Source organism: Nothobranchius furzeri, chromosome 2 (assembly GCF_043380555.1).
Source record: "Nothobranchius furzeri strain GRZ-AD chromosome 2, NfurGRZ-RIMD1, whole genome shotgun sequence".
Lineage (NCBI taxonomy): Eukaryota > Metazoa > Chordata > Actinopteri > Cyprinodontiformes > Nothobranchiidae > Nothobranchius > Nothobranchius furzeri.
The window spans coordinates 54,046,415-54,071,923 of NC_091742.1; the positions used below are offsets into that span (position 1 = coordinate 54,046,415).

The 25,509-nt window shown below is 44.7% G+C and overlaps 13 non-coding genes across 13 annotated transcripts; all 13 read left to right on the forward strand.

Moving 5' to 3' along the window:
- The first annotated feature begins 618 nt into the window (after positions 1-618).
- Positions 619-737, forward strand: LOC129165802 (5S ribosomal RNA). The gene has a single exon (XR_008565074.1). It is a non-coding gene; the product is annotated as a 5S ribosomal RNA (ribosomal RNA).
- A 1,260-nt stretch (positions 738-1,997) lies between these two features.
- LOC129165826 (5S ribosomal RNA) lies at positions 1,998-2,116 on the forward strand. The gene has a single exon (XR_008565097.2). It is a non-coding gene; the product is annotated as a 5S ribosomal RNA (ribosomal RNA).
- Positions 2,117-3,374: 1,258 nt separating this feature from the next.
- LOC129165790 (5S ribosomal RNA) lies at positions 3,375-3,493 on the forward strand. The gene has a single exon (XR_008565063.1). It is a non-coding gene; the product is annotated as a 5S ribosomal RNA (ribosomal RNA).
- Positions 3,494-4,754: 1,261 nt separating this feature from the next.
- Positions 4,755-4,873, forward strand: LOC129165778 (5S ribosomal RNA). Its single transcript, XR_008565052.2, has one exon. It is a non-coding gene; the product is annotated as a 5S ribosomal RNA (ribosomal RNA).
- A 1,260-nt stretch (positions 4,874-6,133) lies between these two features.
- On the forward strand, positions 6,134-6,252 carry LOC129165824 (5S ribosomal RNA). The gene has a single exon (XR_008565095.2). It is a non-coding gene; the product is annotated as a 5S ribosomal RNA (ribosomal RNA).
- Positions 6,253-7,511: 1,259 nt separating this feature from the next.
- Positions 7,512-7,630, forward strand: LOC129165767 (5S ribosomal RNA). The gene has a single exon (XR_008565041.2). It is a non-coding gene; the product is annotated as a 5S ribosomal RNA (ribosomal RNA).
- Positions 7,631-8,890: 1,260 nt separating this feature from the next.
- LOC129165823 (5S ribosomal RNA) lies at positions 8,891-9,009 on the forward strand. Its single transcript, XR_008565094.2, has one exon. It is a non-coding gene; the product is annotated as a 5S ribosomal RNA (ribosomal RNA).
- Positions 9,010-10,269: 1,260 nt separating this feature from the next.
- LOC129165756 (5S ribosomal RNA) lies at positions 10,270-10,388 on the forward strand. Its single transcript, XR_008565030.2, has one exon. It is a non-coding gene; the product is annotated as a 5S ribosomal RNA (ribosomal RNA).
- A 1,262-nt stretch (positions 10,389-11,650) lies between these two features.
- Positions 11,651-11,769, forward strand: LOC129165822 (5S ribosomal RNA). The gene has a single exon (XR_008565093.2). It is a non-coding gene; the product is annotated as a 5S ribosomal RNA (ribosomal RNA).
- A 1,260-nt stretch (positions 11,770-13,029) lies between these two features.
- Positions 13,030-13,148, forward strand: LOC129165797 (5S ribosomal RNA). The gene has a single exon (XR_008565070.2). It is a non-coding gene; the product is annotated as a 5S ribosomal RNA (ribosomal RNA).
- A 1,260-nt stretch (positions 13,149-14,408) lies between these two features.
- Positions 14,409-14,527, forward strand: LOC129165711 (5S ribosomal RNA). Its single transcript, XR_008564987.2, has one exon. It is a non-coding gene; the product is annotated as a 5S ribosomal RNA (ribosomal RNA).
- A 1,260-nt stretch (positions 14,528-15,787) lies between these two features.
- Positions 15,788-15,906, forward strand: LOC129166071 (5S ribosomal RNA). Its single transcript, XR_008565334.2, has one exon. It is a non-coding gene; the product is annotated as a 5S ribosomal RNA (ribosomal RNA).
- A 1,260-nt stretch (positions 15,907-17,166) lies between these two features.
- LOC129165595 (5S ribosomal RNA) lies at positions 17,167-17,285 on the forward strand. Its single transcript, XR_008564876.1, has one exon. It is a non-coding gene; the product is annotated as a 5S ribosomal RNA (ribosomal RNA).
- Positions 17,286-25,509: the final 8,224 nt, after the last annotated feature.

Here is a 25,509-nt window from a genome sequence, read left to right on the forward strand (position 1 = left end):
ACGTCGCAAGTCTTTGCCGCTACGCTACCAGCTAAAAGAAATGTGGGCCTTTTACTGGAATGGCATCAAAATGCACCAATAGGTCTTTTCCACAAAGACCCAAATAGGTTGTTGGAGAAACACATTGCAATTTATTGCTGCCAAACACAAGAAAAGCTGAACTCACAAACTAAGAAAAATCAGGCGCCAGCCGGCCGGCACCTGTTTGCAAGGATTTCACCCACAGAGCCCGGCCAGACGCAGCCCGAACAGGGGGGCGTGGGTCCCACTTTCCATGGGCCCACCACTCATAGGAGGGACAAAGGAAAAACGAGGTACTTCTCTCAACTGAGGTGAAGGTGGCCTTTTTGTACATCCAAATGTTAAATAATATCGTTTGTACTTTCTGACGTCTGCGATGTGAACAAATTTGGATTAAAGCGCATGAACCTATTCTACTGTGTCACTACACAAGCTCCCCTCTCCGCTTTCGCCCACGGAGCCCGGCCAGACACAGCTCAAACTGGGGATGAGGGCGGTTTACTGGAAAGGCCTCAAATTGCAGCATTCCATTCAATGGCAGCCAAGGGCACAACTGTCTCTGCACCCATAAAACGGAGGACGGAAGGACAAGCCTTCGCTTACGGCCATACCACCCTGAACACGCCCGATCTCGTCTGATCTCGGAAGCTAAGCAGGGTCGGGCCTGGTTAGTACTTGGATGGGAGACCGCCTGGGAATACCAGGTGCTGTAAGCTTTTGTCCTTGTCTTTTGAGCCAGCAGAGGGTGCTGTTATGCACTCGCCCTTCTGAGGAACAACACCTTACAGACCTCAAACAGTTACAACAGCATATTGCACTTTTCCTTAACCCTTTCATGCATAATAGTCACTCAAGTGGACAGGTACTCAAAATTGTTATTTATTTATTTTTGCTATTAAGCACAGCTGTTGAAGACTTTATTGCATTTGAGCACCTCCATTTGGACTTTGGTAAGCCAAGCCAACATATTTCATGTTCAGATTGCACGCTGTTCACTGAGGTGGACATGTAATAAATTATTTGTAAATTATACATTTTTACAAAAAATATTTGTTGAAATTTGTTTCATTCACACCTAAAGATGAATCAAAAAATTGTTAAAAAAAATCATGGTTGAAGATTTCATAATTCATGCATCAAAGGGTTAACACAGAAATGTCAAAAAGCCCATTCCCTGGGGCAATCAGGTTTTAAAAGAGCGTTTCTTCTTCAATACGTTCACATTTTACTTCCCAAGTTGCAATAGAGAAAATCCAACTCATCTATCTGTGACTTACTTGCAATTCAGGGATCTAACTAAAGATTGTCATTAAGATTTCGTTCCGGAGCAAGGCTCTGCAGCCTGCGGCCATGATGGCACGTCGCAAGTCTTTGCCGCTACGCTACCAGCTAAAAGAAATGTGGGCCTTTTACTGGAATGGCATCAAAATGCACCAATAGGTCTTTTCCACAAAGACCCAAATAGGTTGTTGGAGAAACACATTGCAATTTATTGCTGCCAAACACAAGAAAAGCTGAACTCACAAACTAAGAAAAATCGGGCGCCAGTCGGCCGGCACCTGTTTGCAAGGATTTCACCCACAGAGCCCGGCCAGACGCAGCCCGAACAGGGGGGCGTGGGTCCCACTTTCCATGGGCCCACCACTCATAGGAGGGGCAAAGGAAAAACGAGGTACTTCTCTCAACTGAGGTGAAGGTGGCCTTTTTGTACATCCAAATGTTAAATAATATCGTTTGTACTTTCTGACGTCTGCGATGTGAACAAATTTGGATTAAAGCGCATGAACCTATTCTACTGTGTCACTACACAAGCTCCCCTCTCCGCTTTCGCCCACGGAGCCCGGCCAGACACAGCTCAAACTGGGGATGAGGGCGGTTTACTGGAAAGGCCTCAAATTGCAGCATTCCATTCAATGGCAGCCAAGGGCACAACTGTCTCTGCACCCATAAAACGGAGGACGGAAGGACAAGCCTTCGCTTACGGCCATACCACCCTGAACACGCCCGTTCTCGTCTGATCTCGGAAGCTAAGCAGGGTCGGGCCTGGTTAGTACTTGGATGGGAGACCGCCTGGGAATACCAGGTGCTGTAAGCTTTTGTCCTTGTCTTTTGAGCCAGCAGAGGGTGCTGTTACGCACTCGCCCTTCTGAGGAACAACACCTTACAGACCTCAAACAGTTACAACAGCATATTGCACTTTTCCTTAACCCTTTCATGCATAATAGTCACTCAAGTGGACAGGTACTCAAAATTGTTATTTATTTATTTTTGCTATTAAGCACAGCTGTTGAAGACTTTATTGCATTTGAGCACCTCCATTTGGACTTTGGTAAGCCAAGCCAACATATTTCATGTTCAGATTGCACGCTGTTCACTGAGGTGGACATGTAATAAATTATTTGTAAATTATACATTTTTACAAAAAATATTTGTTGAAATTTGTTTCATTCACACCTAAAGATGAATCAAAAAATTGTTAAAAAAAATCATGGTTGAAGATTTCATAATTCATGCATCAAAGGGTTAACACAGAAATGTCAAAAAGCCCATTCCCTGGGGCAATCAGGTTTTAAAAGAGCGTTTCTTCTTCAATACGTTCACATTTTACTTCCCAAGTTGCAATAGAGAAAATCCAACTCATCTATCTGTGACTTACTTGCAATTCAGGGATCTAACTAAAGATTGTCATTAAGATTTCGTTCCGGAGCAAGGCTCTGCAGCCTGCGGCCATGATGGCACGTCGCAAGTCTTTGCCGCTACGCTACCAGCTAAAAGAAATGTGGGCCTTTTACTGGAATGGCATCAAAATGCACCAATAGGTCTTTTCCACAAAGACCCAAATAGGTTGTTGGAGAAACACATTGCAATTTATTGCTGCCAAACACAAGAAAAGCTGAACTCACAAACTAAGAAAAATCAGGCGCCAGCCGGCCGGCACCTATTTGCAAGGATTTCACCCACAGAGCCCGGCCAGACGCAGCCCGAACAGGGGGGCGTGGGTCCCACTTTGCATGGGCCCACCACTCATAGGAGGGACAAAGGAAAAACGAGGTACTTCTCTCAACTGAGGTGAAGGTGGCCTTTTTGTACATCCAAATGTTAAATAATATCGTTTGTACTTTCTGACGTCTGCGATGTGAACAAATTTGGATTAAAGCGCATGAACCTATTCTACTGTGTCACTACACAAGCTCCCCTCTCCGCTTTCGCCCACGGAGCCCGGCCAGACACAGCTCAAACTGGGGATGAGGGCGGTTTACTGGAAAGGCCTCAAATTGCAGCATTCCATTCAATGGCAGCCAAGGGCACAACTGTCTCTGCACCCATAAAACGGAAGACGGAAGGACAAGTCCGCTTACGGCCATACCACCCTGAACACGCCCGATCTCGTCTGATCTCGGAAGCTAAGCAGGGTCGGGCCTGGTTAGTACTTGGATGGGAGACCGCCTGGGAATACCAGGTGCTGTAAGCTTTTGTCCTTGTCTTTTGAGCCAGCAGAGGGTGCTGTTATGCACTCGCCCTTCTGAGGAACAACACCTTACAGACCTCAAACAGTTACAACAGCATATTGCACTTTTCCTTAACCCTTTCATGCATAATAGTCACTCAAGTGGACAGGTACTCAAAATTGTTATTTATTTATTTTTGCTATTAAGCACAGCTGTTGAAGACTTTATTGCATTTGAGCACCTCCATTTGGACTTTGGTAAGCCAAGCCAACATATTTCATGTTCAGATTGCACGCTGTTCACTGAGGTGGACATGTAATAAATTATTTGTAAATTGTACATTTTTACAAAAAATATTTGTTGAAATTTGTTTCATTCACACCTAAAGAAGAATCAAAAAATTGTTAAAAAAAAATCATGGTTGAAGATTTCATAATTCATGCATCAAAGGGTTAACACAGAAATGTCAAAAAGCCCATTCCCTGGGGCAATCAGGTTTTAAAAGAGCGTTTCTTCTTCAATACGTTCACATTTTACTTCCCAAGTTGCAATAGAGAAAATCCAACTCATCTATCTGTGACTTACTTGCAATTCAGGGATCTAACTAAAGATTGTCATTAAGATTTCGTTCCGGAGCAAGGCTCTGCAGCCTGCGGCCATGATGGCACGTCGCAAGTCTTTGCCGCTACGCTACCAGCTAAAAGAAATGTGGGCCTTTTACTGGAATGGCATCAAAATGCACCAATAGGTCTTTTCCACAAAGACCCAAATAGGTTGTTGGAGAAACACATTGCAATTTATTGCTGCCAAACACAAGAAAAGCTGAACTCACAAACTAAGAAAAATCGGGCGCCAGTCGGCCGGCACCTGTTTGCAAGGATTTCACCCACAGAGCCCGGCCAGACGCAGCCCGAACAGGGGGGCGTGGGTCCCACTTTCCATGGGCCCACCACTCATAGGAGGGACAAAGGAAAAACGAGGTACTTCTCTCAACTGAGGTGAAGGTGGCCTTTTTGTACATCCAAATGTTAAATAATATCGTTTGTACTTTCTGACGTCTGCGATGTGAACAAATTTGGATTAAAGCGCATGAACCTATTCTACTGTGTCACTACACAAGCTCCACTCCCCGCTTTCGCCCACGGAGCCCGGCCAGACACAGCTCAAACTGGGGATGAGGGCGGTTTACTGGAAAGGCCTCAAATTGCAGCATTCCATTCAATGGCAGCCAAGGGCACAACTGTCTCTGCACCCATAAAACGGAGGACGGAAGGACAAGCCTTCGCTTACGGCCATACCACCCTGAACACGCCCGATCTCGTCTGATCTCGGAAGCTAAGCAGGGTCGGGCCTGGTTAGTACTTGGATGGGAGACCGCCTGGGAATACCAGCTGCTGTAAGCTTTTGTCCTTGTCTTTTGAGCCAGCAGAGGGTGCTGTTACGCACTCGCCCTTCTGAGGAACAACACCTTACAGACCTCAAACAGTTACAACAGCATATTGCACTTTTCCTTAACCCTTTCATGCATAATAGTCACTCAAGTGGACAGGTACTCAAAATTGTTATTTATTTATTTTTGCTATTAAGCACAGCTGTTGAAGACTTTATTGCATTTGAGCACCTCCATTTGGACTTTGGTAAGCCAAGCCAACATATTTCATGTTCAGATTGCACGCTGTTCACTGAGGTGGACATGTAATAAATTATTTGTAAATTATACATTTTTACAAAAAATATTTGTTGAAATTTGTTTCATTCACACCTAAAGATGAATCAAAAAATTGTTAAAAAAAATCATGGTTGAAGATTTCATAATTCATGCATCAAAGGGTTAACACAGAAATGTCAAAAAGCCCATTCCCTGGGGCAATCAGGTTTTAAAAGAGCGTTTCTTCTTCAATACGTTCACATTTTACTTCCCAAGTTGCAATAGAGAAAATCCAACTCATCTATCTGTGACTTACTTGCAATTCAGGGATCTAACTAAAGATTGTCATTAAGATTTCGTTCCGGAGCAAGGCTCTGCAGCCTGCGGCCATGATGGCACGTCGCAAGTCTTTGCCGCTACGCTACCAGCTAAAAGAAATGTGGGCCTTTTACTGGAATGGCATCAAAATGCACCAATAGGTCTTTTCCACAAAGACCCAAATAGGTTGTTGGAGAAACACATTGCAATTTATTGCTGCCAAACACAAGAAAAGCTGAACTCACAAACTAAGAAAAATCGGGCGCCAGCCGGCCGGCACCTGTTTGCAAGGATTTCACCCACAGAGCCCGGCCAGACGCAGCCCGAACAGGGGGGCGTGGGTCCCACTTTCCATGGGCCCACCACTCATAGGAGGGACAAAGGAAAAACGAGGTACTTCTCTCAACTGAGGTGAAGGTGGCCTTTTTGTACATCCAAATGTTAAATAATATCGTTTGTACTTTCTGACGTCTGCGATGTGAACAAATTTGGATTAAAGCGCATGAACCTATTCTACTGTGTCACTACACAAGCTCCCCTCTCCGCTTTCGCCCACGGAGCCCGGCCAGACACAGCTCAAACTGGGGATGAGGGCGGTTTACTGGAAAGGCCTCAAATTGCAGCATTCCATTCAATGGCAGCCAAGGGCACAACTGTCTCTGCACCCATAAAACGGAGGACGGAAGGACAAGCCTTCGCTTACGGCCATACCACCCTGAACACGCCCGATCTCGTCTGATCTCGGAAGCTAAGCAGGGTCGGGCCTGGTTAGTACTTGGATGGGAGACCGCCTGGGAATACCAGGTGCTGTAAGCTTTTGTCCTTGTCTTTTGAGCCAGCAGAGGGTGCTGTTATGCACTCGCCCTTCTGAGGAACAACACCTTACAGACCTCAAACAGTTACAACAGCATATTGCACTTTTCCTTAACCCTTTCATGCATAATAGTCACTCAAGTGGACAGGTACTCAAAATTGTTATTTATTTATTTTTGCTATTAAGCACAGCTGTTGAAGACTTTATTGCATTTGAGCACCTCCATTTGGACTTTGGTAAGCCAAGCCAACATATTTCATGTTCAGATTGCACGCTGTTCACTGAGGTGGACATGTAATAAATTATTTGTAAATTATACATTTTTACAAAAAATATTTGTTGAAATTTGTTTCATTCACACCTAAAGATGAATCAAAAAATTGTTAAAAAAAAATCATGGTTGAAGATTTCATAATTCATGCATCAAAGGGTTAACACAGAAATGTCAAAAAGCCCATTCCCTGGGGCAATCAGGTTTTAAAAGAGCGTTTCTTCTTCAATACGTTCACATTTTACTTCCCAAGTTGCAATAGAGAAAATCCAACTCATCTATCTGTGACTTACTTGCAATTCAGGGATCTAACTAAAGATTGTCATTAAGATTTCGTTCCGGAGCAAGGCTCTGCAGCCTGCGGCCATGATGGCACGTCGCAAGTCTTTGCCGCTACGCTACCAGCTAAAAGAAATGTGGGCCTTTTACTGGAATGGCATCAAAATGCACCAATAGGTCTTTTCCACAAAGACCCAAATAGGTTGTTGGAGAAACACATTGCAATTTATTGCTGCCAAACACAAGAAAAGCTGAACTCACAAACTAAGAAAAATCGGGCGCCAGCCGGCCGGCACCTGTTTGCAAGGATTTCACCCACAGAGCCCGGCCAGACGCAGCCCGAACAGGGGGGCGTGGGTCCCACTTTCCATGGGCCCACCACTCATAGGAGGGACAAAGGAAAAACGAGGTACTTCCCTCAACTGAGGTGAAGGTGGCCTTTTTGTACATCCAAATGTTAAATAATATCGTTTGTACTTTCTGACGTCTGCGATGTGAACAAATTTGGATTAAAGCGCATGAACCTATTCTACTGTGTCACTACACAAGCTCCCCTCTCCGCTTTCGCCCACGGAGCCCGGCCAGACACAGCTCAAACTGGGGATGAGGGCGGTTTACTGGAAAGGCCTCAAATTGCAGCATTCCATTCAATGGCAGCCAAGGGCACAACTGTCTCTGCACCCATAAAACGGAAGACGGAAGGACAAGTCCGCTTACGGCCATACCACCCTGAACACGCCCTATCTCGTCTGATCTCGGAAGCTAAGCAGGGTCGGGCCTGGTTAGTACTTGGATGGGAGACCGCCTGGGAATACCAGGTGCTGTAAGCTTTTGTCCTTGTCTTTTGAGCCAGCAGAGGGTGCTGTTATGCACTCGCCCTTCTGAGGAACAACACCTTACAGACCTCAAACAGTTACAACAGCATATTGCACTTTTCCTTAACCCTTTCATGCATAATAGTCACTCAAGTGGACAGGTACTCAAAATTGTTATTTATTTATTTTTGCTATTAAGCACAGCTGTTGAAGACTTTATTGCATTTGAGCACCTCCATTTGGACTTTGGTAAGCCAAGCCAACATATTTCATGTTCAGATTGCACGCTGTTCACTGAGGTGGACATGTAATAAATTATTTGTAAATTATACATTTTTACAAAAAATATTTGTTGAAATTTGTTTCATTCACACCTAAAGATGAATCAAAAAATTGTTAAAAAAAAATCATGGTTGAAGATTTCATAATTCATGCATCAAAGGGTTAACACAGAAATGTCAAAAAGCCCATTCCCTGGGGCAATCAGGTTTTAAAAGAGCGTTTCTTCTTCAATACGTTCACATTTTACTTCCCAAGTTGCAATAGAGAAAATCCAACTCATCTATCTGTGACTTACTTGCAATTCAGGGATCTAACTAAAGATTGTCATTAAGATTTCGTTCCGGAGCAAGGCTCTGCAGCCTGCGGCCATGATGGCACGTCGCAAGTCTTTGCCGCTACGCTACCAGCTAAAAGAAATGTGGGCCTTTTACTGGAATGGCATCAAAATGCACCAATAGGTCTTTTCCACAAAGACCCAAATAGGTTGTTGGGGAAACACATTGCAATTTATTGCTGCCAAACACAAGAAAAGCTGAACTCACAAACTAAGAAAAATCGGGCGCCAGTCGGCCGGCACCTGTTTGCAAGGATTTCACCCACAGAGCCCGGCCAGACGCAGCCCGAACAGGGGGGCGTGGGTCCCACTTTCCATGGGCCCACCACTCATAGGAGGGACAAAGGAAAAACGAGGTACTTCTCTCAACTGAGGTGAAGGTGGCCTTTTTGTACATCCAAATGTTAAATAATATCGTTTGTACTTTCTGACGTCTGCGATGTGAACAAATTTGGATTAAAGCGCATGAACCTATTCTACTGTGTCACTACACAAGCTCCCCTCTCCGCTTTCGCCCACGGAGCCCGGCCAGACACAGCTCAAACTGGGGATGAGGGCGGTTTACTGGAAAGGCCTCAAATTGCAGCATTCCATTCAATGGCAGCCAAGGGCACAACTGTCTCTGCACCCATAAAACGGAGGACGGAAGGAAAGCCTTCGCTTACGGCCATACCACCCTGAACACGCCTGATCTCGTCTGATCTCGGAAGCTAAGCAGGGTCGGGCCTGGTTAGTACTTGGATGGGAGACCGCCTGGGAATACCAGCTGCTGTAAGCTTTTGTCCTTGTCTTTTGAGCCAGCAGAGGGTGCTGTTACGCACTCGCCCTTCTGAGGAACAACACCTTACAGACCTCAAACAGTTACAACAGCATATTGCACTTTTCCTTAACCCTTTCATGCATAATAGTCACTCAAGTGGACAGGTACTCAAAATTGTTATTTATTTATTTTTGCTATTAAGCACAGCTGTTGAAGACTTTATTGCATTTGAGCACCTCCATTTGGACTTTGGTAAGCCAAGCCAACATATTTCATGTTCAGATTGCACGCTGTTCACTGAGGTGGACATGTAATAAATTATTTGTAAATTATACATTTTTACAAAAAATATTTGTTGAAATTTGTTTCATTCACACCTAAAGATGAATCAAAAAATTGTTAAAAAAAATCATGGTTGAAGATTTCATAATTCATGCATCAAAGGGTTAACACAGAAATGTCAAAAAGCCCATTCCCTGGGGCAATCAGGTTTTAAAAGAGCGTTTCTTCTTCAATACGTTCACATTTTACTTCCCAAGTTGCAATAGAGAAAATCCAACTCATCTATCTGTGACTTACTTGCAATTCAGGGATCTAATTAAAGATTGTCATTAAGATTTCGTTCCGGAGCAAGGCTCTGCAGCCTGCGGCCATGATGGCACGTCGCAAGTCTTTGCCGCTACGCTACCAGCTAAAAGAAATGTGGGCCTTTTACTGGAATGGCATCAAAATGCACCAATAGGTCTTTTCCACAAAGACCCAAATAGGTTGTTGGGGAAACACATTGCAATTTATTGCTGCCAAACACAAGAAAAGCTGAACTCACAAACTAAGAAAAATCGGGCGCCAGCCGGCCGGCACCTGTTTGCAAGGATTTCACCCACAGAGCCCGGCCAGACGCAGCCCGAACAGGGGGGCGTGGGTCCCACTTTCCATGGGCCCACCACTCATAGGAGGGACAAAGGAAAAACGAGGTACTTCTCTCAACTGAGGTGAAGGTGGCCTTTTTGTACATCCAAATGTTAAATAATATCGTTTGTACTTTCTGACGTCTGCGATGTGAACAAATTTGGATTAAAGCGCATGAACCTATTCTACTGTGTCACTACACAAGCTCCCCTCTCCGCTTTCGCCCACGGAGCCCGGCCAGACACAGCTCAAACTGGGGATGAGGGCGGTTTACTGGAAAGGCCTCAAATTGCAGCATTCCATTCAATGGCAGCCAAGGGCACAACTGTCTCTGCACCCATAAAACGGAGGACGGAAGGACAAGCCTTCGCTTACGGCCATACCACCCTGAACACGCCCGATCTCGTCTGATCTCGGAAGCTAAGCAGGGTCGGGCCTGGTTAGTACTTGGATGGGAGACCGCCTGGGAATACCAGCTGCTGTAAGCTTTTGTCCTTGTCTTTTGTGAGCCAGCAGAGGGTGCTGTTACGCACTCGCCCTTCTGAGGAACAACACCTTACAGACCTCAAACAGTTACAACAGCATATTGCACTTTTCCTTAACCCTTTCATGCATAATAGTCACTCAAGTGGACAGGTACTCAAAATTGTTATTTATTTATTTTTGCTATTAAGCACAGCTGTTGAAGACTTTATTGCATTTGAGCACCTCCATTTGGACTTTGGTAAGCCAAGCCAACATATTTCATGTTCAGATTGCACGCTGTTCACTGAGGTGGACATGTAATAAATTATTTGTAAATTATACATTTTTACAAAAAATATTTGTTGAAATTTGTTTCATTCACACCTAAAGATGAATCAAAAAATTGTTAAAAAAAATCATGGTTGAAGATTTCATAATTCATGCATCAAAGGGTTAACACAGAAATGTCAAAAAGCCCATTCCCTGGGGCAATCAGGTTTTAAAAGAGCGTTTCTTCTTCAATACGTTCACATTTTACTTCCCAAGTTGCAATAGAGAAAATCCAACTCATCTATCTGTGACTTACTTGCAATTCAGGGATCTAACTAAAGATTGTCATTAAGATTTCGTTCCGGAGCAAGGCTCTGCAGCCTGCGGCCATGATGGCACGTCGCAAGTCTTTGCCGCTACGCTACCAGCTAAAAGAAATGTGGGCCTTTTACTGGAATGGCATCAAAATGCACCAATAGGTCTTTTCCACAAAGACCCAAATAGGTTGTTGGAGAAACACATTGCAATTTATTGCTGCCAAACACAAGAAAAGCTGAACGCACAAACTAAGAAAAATCGGGCGCCAGCCGGCCGGCACCTGTTTGCAAGGATTTCACCCACAGAGCCCGGCCAGACGCAGCCCGAACAGGGGGGCGTGGGTCCCACTTTCCATGGGCCCACCACTCATAGGAGGGACAAAGGAAAAACGAGGTACTTCTCTCAACTGAGGTGAAGGTGGCCTTTTTGTACATCCAAATGTTAAATAATATCGTTTGTACTTTCTGACGTCTGCGATGTGAACAAATTTGGATTAAAGCGCATGAACCTATTCTACTGTGTCACTACACAAGCTCCCCTCTCCGCTTTCGCCCACGGAGCCCGGCCAGACACAGCTCAAACTGGGGATGAGGGCGGTTTACTGGAAAGGCCTCAAATTGCAGCATTCCATTCAATGGCAGCCAAGGGCACAACTGTCTCTGCACCCATAAAACGGAGGACGGAAGGACAAGCCTTCGCTTACGGCCATACCACCCTGAACACGCCCGATCTCGTCTGATCTCGGAAGCTAAGCAGGGTCGGGCCTGGTTAGTACTTGGATGGGAGACCGCCTGGGAATACCAGCTGCTGTAAGCTTTTGTCCTTGTCTTTTGAGCCAGCAGAGGGTGCTGTTACGCACTCGCCCTTCTGAGGAACAACACCTTACAGACCTCAAACAGTTACAACAGCATATTGCACTTTTCCTTAACCCTTTCATGCATAATAGTCACTCAAGTGGACAGGTACTCAAAATTGTTATTTATTTATTTTTGCTATTAAGCACAGCTGTTGAAGACTTTATTGCATTTGAGCACCTCCATTTGGACTTTGGTAAGCCAAGCCAACATATTTCATGTTCAGATTGCACGCTGTTCACTGAGGTGGACATGTAATAAATTATTTGTAAATTATACATTTTTACAAAAAATATTTGTTGAAATTTGTTTCATTCACACCTAAAGATGAATCAAAAAATTGTTAAAAAAAATCATGGTTGAAGATTTCATAATTCATGCATCAAAGGGTTAACACAGAAATGTCAAAAAGCCCATTCCCTGGGGCAATCAGGTTTTAAAAGAGCGTTTCTTCTTCAATACGTTCACATTTTACTTCCCAAGTTGCAATAGAGAAAATCCAACTCATCTATCTGTGACTTACTTGCAATTCAGGGATCTAACTAAAGATTGTCATTAAGATTTCGTTCCGGAGCAAGGCTCTGCAGCCTGCGGCCATGATGGCACGTCGCAAGTCTTTGCCGCTACGCTACCAGCTAAAAGAAATGTGGGCCTTTTACTGGAATGGCATCAAAATGCACCAATAGGTCTTTTCCACAAAGACCCAAATAGGTTGTTGGAGAAACACATTGCAATTTATTGCTGCCAAACACAAGAAAAGCTGAACTCACAAACTAAGAAAAATCGGGCGCCAGTCGGCCGGCACCTGTTTGCAAGGATTTCACCCACAGAGCCCGGCCAGACGCAGCCCGAACAGGGGGGCGTGGGTCCCACTTTCCATGGGCCCACCACTCATAGGAGGGACAAAGGAAAAACGAGGTACTTCTCTCAACTGAGGTGAAGGTGGCCTTTTTGTACATCCAAATGTTAAATAATATCGTTTGTACTTTCTGACGTCTGCGATGTGAACAAATTTGGATTAAAGCGCATGAACCTATTCTACTGTGTCACTACACAAGCTCCCCTCTCCGCTTTCGCCCACGGAGCCCGGCCAGACACAGCTCAAACTGGGGATGAGGGCGGTTTACTGGAAAGGCCTCAAATTGCAGCATTCCATTCAATGGCAGCCAAGGGCACAACTGTCTCTGCACCCATAAAACGGAGGACGGAAGGACAAGCCTTCGCTTACGGCCATACCACCCTGAACACGCCCGATCTCGTCTGATCTCGGAAGCTAAGCAGGGTCGGGCCTGGTTAGTACTTGGATGGGAGACCGCCTGGGAATACCAGCTGCTGTAAGCTTTTGTCCTTGTCTTTTGAGCCAGCAGAGGGTGCTGTTACGCACTCGCCCTTCTGAGGAACAACACCTTACAGACCTCAAACAGTTACAACAGCATATTGCACTTTTCCTTAACCCTTTCATGCATAATAGTCACTCAAGTGGACAGGTACTCAAAATTGTTATTTATTTATTTTTGCTATTAAGCACAGCTGTTGAAGACTTTATTGCATTTGAGCACCTCCATTTGGACTTTGGTAAGCCAAGCCAACATATTTCATGTTCAGATTGCACGCTGTTCACTGAGGTGGACATGTAATAAATTATTTGTAAATTATACATTTTTACAAAAAATATTTGTTGAAATTTGTTTCATTCACACCTAAAGATGAATCAAAAAATTGTTAAAAAAAATCATGGTTGAAGATTTCATAATTCATGCATCAAAGGGTTAACACAGAAATGTCAAAAAGCCCATTCCCTGGGGCAATCAGGTTTTAAAAGAGCGTTTCTTCTTCAATACGTTCACATTTTACTTCCCAAGTTGCAATAGAGAAAATCCAACTCATCTATCTGTGACTTACTTGCAATTCAGGGATCTAACTAAAGATTGTCATTAAGATTTCGTTCCGGAGCAAGGCTCTGCAGCCTGCGGCCATGATGGCACGTCGCAAGTCTTTGCCGCTACGCTACCAGCTAAAAGAAATGTGGGCCTTTTACTGGAATGGCATCAAAATGCACCAATAGGTCTTTTCCACAAAGACCCAAATAGGTTGTTGGAGAAACACATTGCAATTTATTGCTGCCAAACACAAGAAAAGCTGAACTCACAAACTAAGAAAAATCGGGCGCCAGCCGGCCGGCACCTGTTTGCAAGGATTTCACCCACAGAGCCCGGCCAGACGCAGCCCGAACAGGGGGGCGTGGGTCCCACTTTCCATGGGCCCACCACTCATAGGAGGGACAAAGGAAAAACGAGGTACTTCTCTCAACTGAGGTGAAGGTGGCCTTTTTGTACATCCAAATGTTAAATAATATCGTTTGTACTTTCTGACGTCTGCGATGTGAACAAATTTGGATTAAAGCGCATGAACCTATTCTACTGTGTCACTACACAAGCTCCCCTCTCCGCTTTCGCCCACGGAGCCCGGCCAGACACAGCTCAAACTGGGGATGAGGGCGGTTTACTGGAAAGGCCTCAAATTGCAGCATTCCATTCAATGGCAGCCAAGGGCACAACTGTCTCTGCACCCATAAAACGGAGGACGGAAGGACAAGCCTTCGCTTACGGCCATACCACCCTGAACACGCCCGATCTCGTCTGATCTCGGAAGCTAAGCAGGGTCGGGCCTGGTTAGTACTTGGATGGGAGACCGCCTGGGAATACCAGCTGCTGTAAGCTTTTGTCCTTGTCTTTTGAGCCAGCAGAGGGTGCTGTTACGCACTCGCCCTTCTGAGGAACAACACCTTACAGACCTCAAACAGTTACAACAGCATATTGCACTTTTCCTTAACCCTTTCATGCATAATAGTCACTCAAGTGGACAGGTACTCAAAATTGTTATTTATTTATTTTTGCTATTAAGCACAGCTGTTGAAGACTTTATTGCATTTGAGCACCTCCATTTGGACTTTGGTAAGCCAAGCCAACATATTTCATGTTCAGATTGCACGCTGTTCACTGAGGTGGACATGTAATAAATTATTTGTAAATTATACATTTTTACAAAAAATATTTGTTGAAATTTGTTTCATTCACACCTAAAGATGAATCAAAAAATTGTTAAAAAAAATCATGGTTGAAGATTTCATAATTCATGCATCAAAGGGTTAACACAGAAATGTCAAAAAGCCCATTCCCTGGGGCAATCAGGTTTTAAAAGAGCGTTTCTTCTTCAATACGTTCACATTTTACTTCCCAAGTTGCAATAGAGAAAATCCAACTCATCTATCTGTGACTTACTTGCAATTCAGGGATCTAACTAAAGATTGTCATTAAGATTTCGTTCCGGAGCAAGGCTCTGCAGCCTGCGGCCATGATGGCACGTCGCAAGTCTTTGCCGCTACGCTACCAGCTAAAAGAAATGTGGGCCTTTTACTGGAATGGCATCAAAATGCACCAATAGGTCTTTTCCACAAAGACCCAAATAGGTTGTTGGAGAAACACATTGCAATTTATTGCTGCCAAACACAAGAAAAGCTGAACTCACAAACTAAGAAAAATCGGGCGCCAGCCGGCCGGCACCTGTTTGCAAGGATTTCACCCACAGAGCCCGGCCAGACGCAGCCCGAACAGGGGGGCGTGGGTCCCACTTTCCATGGGCCCACCACTCATAGGAGGGACAAAGGAAAAACGAGGTACTTCTCTCAACTGAGGTGAAGGTGGCCTTTTTGTACATCCAAATGTTAAATAATATCGTTTGTACTTTCTGACGTCTGCGATGTGAACAAATTTGGATTAAAGCGCATGAACCTATTCTACTGTGTCACTACACAAGCTCCCCTCTCCGCTTTCGCCCACGGAGCCCGGCCAGACACAGCTCAAACTGGGGATGAGGGCGGTTTACTGGAAAGGCCTCAAATTGCAGCATTCCATTCAATGGCAGCCAAGGGCACAACTGTCTCTGCACCCATAAAACGGAGGACGGAAGGACAAGCCTTCGCTTACGGCCATACCACCCTGAACACGCCCGATCTCGTCTGATCTCGGAAGCTAAGCAGGGTCGGGCCTGGTTAGTACTTGGATGGGAGACCGCCTGGGAATACCAGGTGCTGTAAGCTTTTGTCCTTGTCTTTTGAGCCAGCAGAGGGTGCTGTTACGCACTCGCCCTTCTGAGGAACAACACCTTACAGACCTCAAACAGTTACAACAGCATATTGCACTTTTCCTTAACCCTTTCATGCATAATAGTCACTCAAGTGGACAGGTACTCAAAATTGTTATTTATTTATTTTTGCTATTAAGCACAGCTGTTGAAGACTTTATTGCATTTGAGCACCTCCATTTGGACTTTGGTAAGCCAAGCCAACATATTTCATGTTCAGATTGCACGCTGTTCACTGAGGTGGACATGTAATAAATTATTTGTAAATTATACATTTTTACAAAAAATATTTGTTGAAATTTGTTTCATTCACACCTAAAGATGAATCAAAAAATTGTTAAAAAAAATCATGGTTGAAGATTTCATAATTCATGCATCAAAGGGTTAACACAGAAATGTCAAAAAGCCCATTCCCTGGGGCAATCAGGTTTTAAAAGAGCGTTTCTTCTTCAATACGTTCACATTTTACTTCCCAAGTTGCAATAGAGAAAATCCAACTCATCTATCTGTGACTTACTTGCAATTCAGGGATCTAACTAAAGATTGTCATTAAGATTTCGTTCCGGAGCAAGGCTCTGCAGCCTGCGGCCATGATGGCACGTCGCAAGTCTTTGCCGCTACGCTACCAGCTAAAAGAAATGTGGGCCTTTTACTGGAATGGCATCAAAATGCACCAATAGGTCTTTTCCACAAAGACCCAAATAGGTTGTTGGAGAAACACATTGCAATTTATTGCTGCCAAACACAAGAAAAGCTGAACTCACAAACTAAGAAAAATCGGGCGCCAGCCGGCCGGCACCTGTTTGCAAGTATTTCACCCACAGAGCCCGGCCAGACGCAGCCCGAACAGGGGGGCGTGGGTCCCACTTTCCATGGGCCCACCACTCATAGGAGGGACAAAGGAAAAACGAGGTACTTCCCTCAACTGAGGTGAAGGTGGCCTTTTTGTACATCCAAATGTTAAATAATATCGTTTGTACTTTCTGACGTCTGCGATGTGAACAAATTTGGATTAAAGCGCATGAACCTATTCTACTGTGTCACTACACAAGCTCCCCTCTCCGCTTTCGCCCACGGAGCCCGGCCAGACACAGCTCAAACTGGGGATGAGGGCGGTTTACTGGAAAGGCCTCAAATTGCAGCATTCCATTCAATGGCAGCCAAGGGCACAACTGTCTCTGCACCCATAAAACGGAGGACGGAAGGACAAGCCTTCGCTTACGGCCATACCACCCTGAACACGCCCGATCTCGTCTGATCTCGGAAGCTAAGCAGGGTCGGGCCTGGTTAGTACTTGGATGGGAGACCGCCTGGGAATACCAGGTGCTGTAAGCTTTTGTCCTTGTCTTTTGAGCCAGCAGAGGGTGCTGTTACGCACTCGCCCTTCTGAGGAACAACACCTTACAGACCTCAAACAGTTACAACAGCATATTGCACTTTTCCTTAACCCTTTCATGCATAATAGTCACTCAAGTGGACAGGTACTCAAAATTGTTATTTATTTATTTTTGCTATTAACAGGCGGTGGTAAAACCACCTCTGGCTGAACACACATTACTGATCATCAACCATAATCATAATTATATCCAAAGCATAATAATTCATTTCAGTCATTAAATTACATTTACTGAACCAAGTGATTATTCATCATGATTATAATAACAGTAATAAAGTCAACGAGATTACTAAAATTATTATTTAAATTATTTTTGTGAAACTTGAAGTGTCCTTCTTCTGGGACGTAACAACAGCAGATAAGGATGATAAATTCAGCAGACATCATGACTCCTGGATTAATCTGTGGAACCAAAAGTTACAGTCTGACCCAGCTTGACCTAGCTGGGAAAATGTGACCTTTGTCACAAATTAGAGGACCTTTGTGATGCTACAGTGGTCTTAAGTCCCTTAATCCCCAGCAACTTGTAAACCTGTTGCAATAATCTGGACAGAAAGTTTGACCCACAATCAGTGAGAATTTATTTCGGGATTCCTACTCTGGAGAACAGTTGCAAGAGCCAATTAGCAATATGTCTGGCTTTGATAGATCTAAGATCTAGTGGGAAAGCCTCAGGATACAGTGTAGCATAGTCACATATCACCAATATGTATCGATAGCCTGAGCAGCTTTTCTGTAGGGGGCCTACAATATCCATGCCTATCCTTTCAAATGGTGTTCCAATGATTGGCAATGGTTGTAACTGGGCTCGTGTTCCTCCTTTGCTTGAAGTCAGCTGACATTTTTCACATGAACCACAAAACTTGGAGACCGGAGTATACATTCCTGGCCAAACAAAACGACTGCTGATTCTACTTAGAGTCTTGTAAAATGCCATATGGCCTGCCCAAGGGATTGAGTGGCCTAACTCAAGGACTTTGTGCCTGAACTGCTGTGGAAGTGCTAAAGCTTCACACATGCCCTTCATCTGATACAAAATACCCCCTTAAATCAAATAGATCACATCTTCAAGGCAGTTTACCTGACCCTGATGAACTCCTTCTACCATAGTCACCTTTTCAAACCAGGGTTTCAGAGTGGGATCACTCCTCTGGAGGGCACCTAAGTCTGAGGGAATGTCAAATTCAAACAGGTTATTTGGTTTAGGCAACTGTGATTTCCCCTCGTCACCCACACCTTTAAACTTTTCCCTCCTTTTCTGAGCTCGAGACTTTCTAGTCATTCTTGGCTCTGTTTCCAGAGACTCCATGAAAAAGGGCAGCTCTTCTAAACCAGCGTTTGCACTTTGTGCCCTTGTAACCACATAACAAGGTTTTAATAGTTCTGCACTCCCTTGAGATTCAGCCATAGAACCCTGGGTGTCTACATCAGTAAGTACTTGGAAATCACAGTCTGATTCATGTATCAGATCACACAGTGTGGGGATATCATTACCAAGTATTACTGAGTAGGGCAAAGAAGTAGAGCCCTGCACGGGCCTAAAATCTTAGCCCGTGTCCGGCCCGGCCCGAGGGGGTTGAGCCCCAGCCCGACCCGGCCCGAAAAGGTTTTCAGGATTCTCTGGCCCGGCCCGAGCCCGAGCCCGATTTTTTTTTAACCAGCTAAATGAAAACAAAGTGCGTCAATCCTGACCAATGTGTTAAAAGATGTGCAGGATCCGATCAATTTGTTTTCCCTCATTTACCATCACAGAGATGACGGCGCACTGGCTCTGGTGTTAATGAAGTTAAATTTGATCTCTTTCCAACAATTTTCACAAGAAAACAGAACAGTCAAAAGCAGGGCTTGAGTTGACCGGATAGTTCCAGAATAGAAAGAATTACCCCGACGCATGCAGACGAACTGACATTTTATTCGTTACACACATCGCAGATGTAGCTAAATCACCCAAGAAAAGATTCCCATCTGAACATCCGAGCTGCTCAGCGCAGCTCGCTGTCAGCGCATATGTGCACAGGGAGCTGAAGTTGTGGAGAGGGGTTTGGAGCGCATCGCAGAACCAAAGCACATGCGGGAAGATTCCTCCCACTGAAGCGAGTGTTTTCCAAACCCTGTCGCTCAGAGAGACTTGTCACTTAGAAAATTTTCCCTGATTATGAAACTTTGGCTGAATAGTGCTTGTTCCTGTCTCCAATGTGGCGACACATCCAGGAGGAGAATCCCTGAATCTCTTCAGCTCAGACAGCTTATATTACGCACAAGCGTGACGCGTCAACCCGGTCTCACAGTAAGACTGGGTTGGACCTGTTCAGGTTTACGCAGACAATCTTTACATAGAATTGACTTACAGATATAAATTAATTCAGTCAAATATAAAGCATTTTATTTAAATATCCATTCATTATTTTACAAGCACAGAGAGCCGCATCAGATGGATGGAAGAGTGACATGTTTTCTCCAGGACCAGAGAGGACGCAAACTCAATACATCTCTTTTATTGTGAGGTAATAATTTCTCTTGAGTTTTGCGGTTGCGGGCGGGAGTAGACATGCACGCTGCAGGTGCGGGCGGGAGTGTAACACGCACGTTGCAGTTGCAGGCGGTAATGGTCAGAAATTCAGCGGGAGCGGGCAGGAGCGGGATGAAGAAAACAGTCCCACGCAGGGCTCTACTGCTGCGTTTGTGTTTCAATTTTTTTTTATGAATTCGATTAAAAATAAAGGCGACCGGCCCGTGTCCAAGGTAATTACACAGTCGTTGGCCCGAAGCCCAGCCCGAGGGCCGTCGGGCCAGGCCGACCCAAGGGTCTAGGGCTTCAGTGCAGGGCTCTACAAAGAAGGAACTACCACTAGTTGTAATGGGTAAGTTTGACCTCCCACTGTCAAATAAACCTCAGCTGTTGGATAAACATGTTCATCTCCATGCACGCAGCTTATTTTAGTCCCCGTCTCCCTTAGCTTTTCATTTGAAATCAAACTAGCATGCACCAATGATTGGAAACACCCAATGTCAAGCAAAGCTTTCTCTTTCTTCCCATTAATTAGAACAGGAACAGTGCAAACACTTTTTTTCTACAATTTGCGTTTCTGGTCGTGACACCGACCCCCTTGAGAAGACGGTTTTGATTTAAGGGCAGAGCAAAAGTGTTGTGTATGGCCAAGGTTATTACAGTGATAACATCTTGTATTTTGTACAGATTGTTTGGGGAATGTCTTTTTACCATTATGAGTTCTTTGGAACGGTAACTGTCCAGAACTAGAAGCATGTCTAGCCCGAACTTGACCAGAGCCCTGTTCAACCCCAATGGACTTACTTGACTGGGTATGGTGGAAGTCCCGGGCAAAATAGGTGCTCCTGCTCCCCTTCCTCGCTGATGTGAAAACCTCTGCCAGGTTTGTTGCTTCTTTCGCTGACTTTGGGTCGCGCTCCCGTATCCATATCTCCAGCTCTGGATTAACCATTTTCAAAAACTGCTCCAGGATTATCTGCTCAGATATTTCTTGTACAGTACATTTGTCAGGTTTAATCCATCTTGAAAACAAGTCTTTTAATCTTACGTAGAGTTCATGTGGCGTCTCACCGTGTTCAACCTTCAAGGCTCTGAAGTGACGTTGATACGTTTCACCAGTGATTTCATATTTTGCCGGTATTGCCTCTTTCATTTTATCATTGTTCTCCGCATCTTCAATATCCATGAGAACATAGGCTGTACGGGCTTTACCTGTCAACAGGGGAATGAGACGAACCGCCCACTCATCTCTGGCCAACGACACCTGGGCCATCCTCTCAAACGTAGTGAGGAAATGCTCAATGTCGTCATCTGGTGATAAGGGAAAGATTTTTGGTTCAATAGAGGACCTGGTTCCATGGGTCACCTGGTCGTCTGCCCCCTATGATCCATCGTCAGGTGTCTCCAATGTTGAGGAGGGAGGTGGTCCTTCAGATGGACTGGGTTTATCAATTACAGCATTCACTTGTAGCTGAATTTGTTGAAATTGATGCAGCACGCTTTTCCACCTTTGCTCCTGGTGACTCATATCTTTCTCCATCTTCTGGTCTCTGGCTGCTTGAGACTGCATAAGAGATTTCACTAAGCCTGCCAGTTCCTCCAACTTGTCTTCTGGGTTGGTTGTTGCCATGGCCTCCCGAGTAGATGAAGCTCTGACTCCTCCATCAAGCTCCCCTTCCTGGCCTGGCTTTTTCCCATTTCTGGTAAACATCCTCTCACTGTGGCATGAAGATCCCACTTCTGACACCACGTGTCATAAACACGGCCGTTGCGGTTGGATTTACAGTGAAGATGATGGAGGCAGCATGAGGTGAAGGTAGCAGCAGTTTATTCCAGCACATGCCAAACAAAACTTCTCTCTCATCTATTTCTGCAGCCTTAAATAGTTTCAGCTGTCACCTGGAATAAACCATCTTCCACCCACAGGGGAGTTTAACCACCACCTCTTCAATCTATTATGTTTATTCATTTCATTCATTTATTTATTTACAAAGCACTTTAAAACACCCAGCACAGGAACAAAGTGCTGTACAGAAAATACATTAAAACAATAGAATAAACAGAAAGCAGCAAAGAGAAAGAAATAAAACACAAGAGACATAAAATTAAAACAGCCCAATAATAAGAATAAAAACTAGTTAAAAACAGCATTGAAACACCCAAAAACAGCTCAAATAAGTCAAAACTAAAAATAGCAACCAACATCTCACAAGTTGACAAAAGCAAGGGTAAAGAGGTGTGTTTTCAAGAAACTTAAAAACAGGTAAGGAACTGGCCTGTCTTATCTCTAAAGGAAGCTCATTCCACAGTTTAGGAGCTGCTACAGCAAAGGCGCGATCTCCTCTAAGTTTACGCCTAGTCCTGGGTACATTCAGGAGCAGCTGATCAGCTGACCTGAGAGAGCGGGAGGGTGTGTACGGCTGTAACAGGACAGAGAGATAAGAAGGTGCAAGGCAATGGAGACATTTGAAAGCAAACAAAAGAATTTTAAAATGAATCCTAAAAGAAATGGGCAGCCAGTGAAGTGAAGCTAAAACAGGGGAAATGTGCTCAAACTTTGGAGTGCCAGTTAAAAGACGGGCTGCGCATTTTGCACCCTCTGTAGATGACTAATATGACATGCACTGACCCCAATATAGAGTGTGTTACTGTAATCCAGCCGAGTGGTAACAAAGGCGTGGATCACTGTCTCGAAGTGCTGCCGAGAAAGAATTGGCTTTATTTTCGCCAGCTGCCTGAGGTGAAAGAAGCTAGATTTTACCACTGCCCTAATCTGATTTTCAAACATCAGATCACAGCCCACTTTGACCCCCAGGTTGGTGACAGTTGGCTTAACAAACTGGGCCAGGGAATCAACATACACATTGGGGGGTCTCAGTAGGACTACCAAAAATCATCACCTCAGTCTTTTTATCACTGAATTTTATAAAGTTAATAGACATCCAAGACTTTATGTCATCAAGACACTGAAGTAATGGCTGTATGAGATATCCGCCTTTTTTCTGAAGAGGGACATAGATCTGACAGTCGTCAGCATACAAGTGGAAAGCAATGCCATGCTTGCTCTAAACCACTCGAGAGCTGTGCCTCTAATGCCCACCCAGTGCTCCAAACGAGAGAATAAAACAGCATGATCCACAGTATCAAAAGCAGCTGTCAAATCTAAAAGCACAAGAACAACACAGTCCCCAGCATCAGTAGCTAAGAATATGTCATTTAAAAACTTTTAAAAAGGCTGATTCGGTGCTGTGAAAGGGTTTAAAACCAGATTGGAAAACCTCTAATACATTTTGCTTTTCCAAAAAGGCCAATATTTGGCTATAGACTATCATTTCAAGAATTTTAGAAAGAAAAGGTAGTATGGAGATAGGCCTGTAATTCGCAAGATCCTGCGGATCAAGAGCAGGTTTTTTAATCAGAGGTTTGACTACTGCATGTTTAAAATCTTTAGGGACAACGCCTGACATCAGACTATGGTTTACCAGCTCAAGGACCAAAGGACCAACTGTAGGTAACACCTCTTTTAAAAGTCGAGGAGGAACAGCATCATTTGGAGACCCAGCAGGCTTAAGATGACCAACCGTCTCCGTTATAATGAACAGGGTCACTGGCTCAAACCTGCCAAAGACAGCAGAGCAGGAAACAAAGACTGAGGGGTCATGAGCACAAGGACAGATTTGAGCCCTTGTTAAGGAAACCTTCTCAATAAAAAAGTGTCAAAAAATGTTCACAGGCTTCAGCTGAGGGCTCAATACAGTTTGTAAACGGTGCACTAAGAACAGAGTTAATAGTATTAAATAAGACACGCGGGTTGTGGCAGTTAGACAAAATAATGTCAGATAAGTGTTTTCTTTTGGCCTCTTTCACAGTTCTTTGATGTTGACGCCAACAGCCCTTCAGCATCTGAAATGACACCTGGTTTGTCCTTTTTCCATTTGCGCTCAGCCCGACGGCAGTCGCGTCTGACAACTCGGGTCATGTCGTTCAGCCAAGGCTCAGATTTAGCGTTAGGCCGCCTGGTTTTTAATGGAGCCACAGTGTCCAAAGCAGTCCGACAGGTGGAATCAAACCAAGAACTCAGTTCCTCAGTCTGGCTGCATAAAAGATCCGGGATCTGACAAATCTGGTTAAAGACTGTTGAAAAGTGCTCAGCAGTGGAGGAGTTAAAAACACGGCTGCGCTGAGCAACAGCACAAGGTTTAACTGAGACACATGCAAGAGGAAGTTCAAACATCACAGGACTGTGGTCAGAAAACACAGCATCACAAATCTCTATTTTAAAACTAGAGAAGCCATGAGATAAAACAAGATCAAGTGTGTGTCCATGTTCATGTGTGGGACCTGTCACCCATTGCACCAGATTAAAAGAATCAATAAGGTTTAAAAAGCCCTTCGCCATAGGCATATCAGGACAACACACATGAATATTAAAATCACCAACAATAAGAATACGATCATATTTTGGCATGAATTCAGCCAAAAAGTCATCAAAATCATCCAAAAAGTCCGTAATGTATTTTGGAGGACGATAAACCACCGCACACAACACTGTGTGAGCGCAGCCCAGCTCAAACACAGACAGTTCAAAGCTGGTAAGCGACGGGGTTTGTAGCTGTTTACATCTAAAATGACTTTTAAAGATAGTGGCTATTCCTCCTCCTCGGCCCAACAAACGCGGGGCATTAAAATAGCAGCAATCGCCAGGTAGAAGATCAGAGAAGATGCTGCACTCACCGGCGCTCAGCCATGTCTCGCACACACAGAGAAAATCGAGTCCTCGGGATGTAAAAAAAATCCTTCAAAATAAATGTTTTATTCGCTAGGGACCTAGCATTTACCAGGCCAAACCTGGCAGTAAGCGGCGGGTCCCCATCACTAGCCGTCATAGAAGCCCGACACAGAGGCCGCAGGTTACGCGGATTCACACCACGCCGGCGGGGACGAGGAGAGCAGGGTTTTCGAGACTGCGGCGTCCCATCCAGGCCGAAGACAGGTACCAGCCAGGCACAGACAGGATCCAACGATCGCCGAGAGAAGTGGAGGGTAGGCGCCGCTCCTTGTTTTCTAAATAAGGGCTTGTGAGAATAGCCAAAAGAAGCTTTCAGCTTCACCAGGAAGCCGGCCCGGCAGGATTGCATCAACCAGGTCTGACACCCGGTTGATGCAATCCTGTCTTTTCCTGGTTTATGTCTTTAGCAGACGCTTTTGTCCAAAGCGACTTACAAGTGATAATCGGCATGTTGCCCTTGAGGCTAACAACAATAGCAACTTGACATCAATCATGGAGAGGAGGGAACAAGGAGTGGACAGTAGAGAGGGGGACGGGTGCAGGGAAGGTGCAAGTTTAGAAGATGCTCTCTGAAGAGCAGGGTCTTCAGGAGTTTCTTGAAAATTGAAAAGGAAGCCGCAGTTCTTGTTGTGCTTGGTAGATCATTCCACATTTGTGGAACGATGCATGAGAAGAGTCTGGATTGTCCTGAGTGTGGTGTAGGCACTGCTAGCCGACAATCCTGTGATGACCGGAGCGGCCGGGCCGAGACGTAAGCCTTTGCAAGGGGATTCAGGTAGATGGGAGCCATACCATCTCGGACTTTGTATGCTAGTTAGCAATTAGAAATTGATGCATGCTGCTAGCGGTAGCCAGTGGAGCTCAA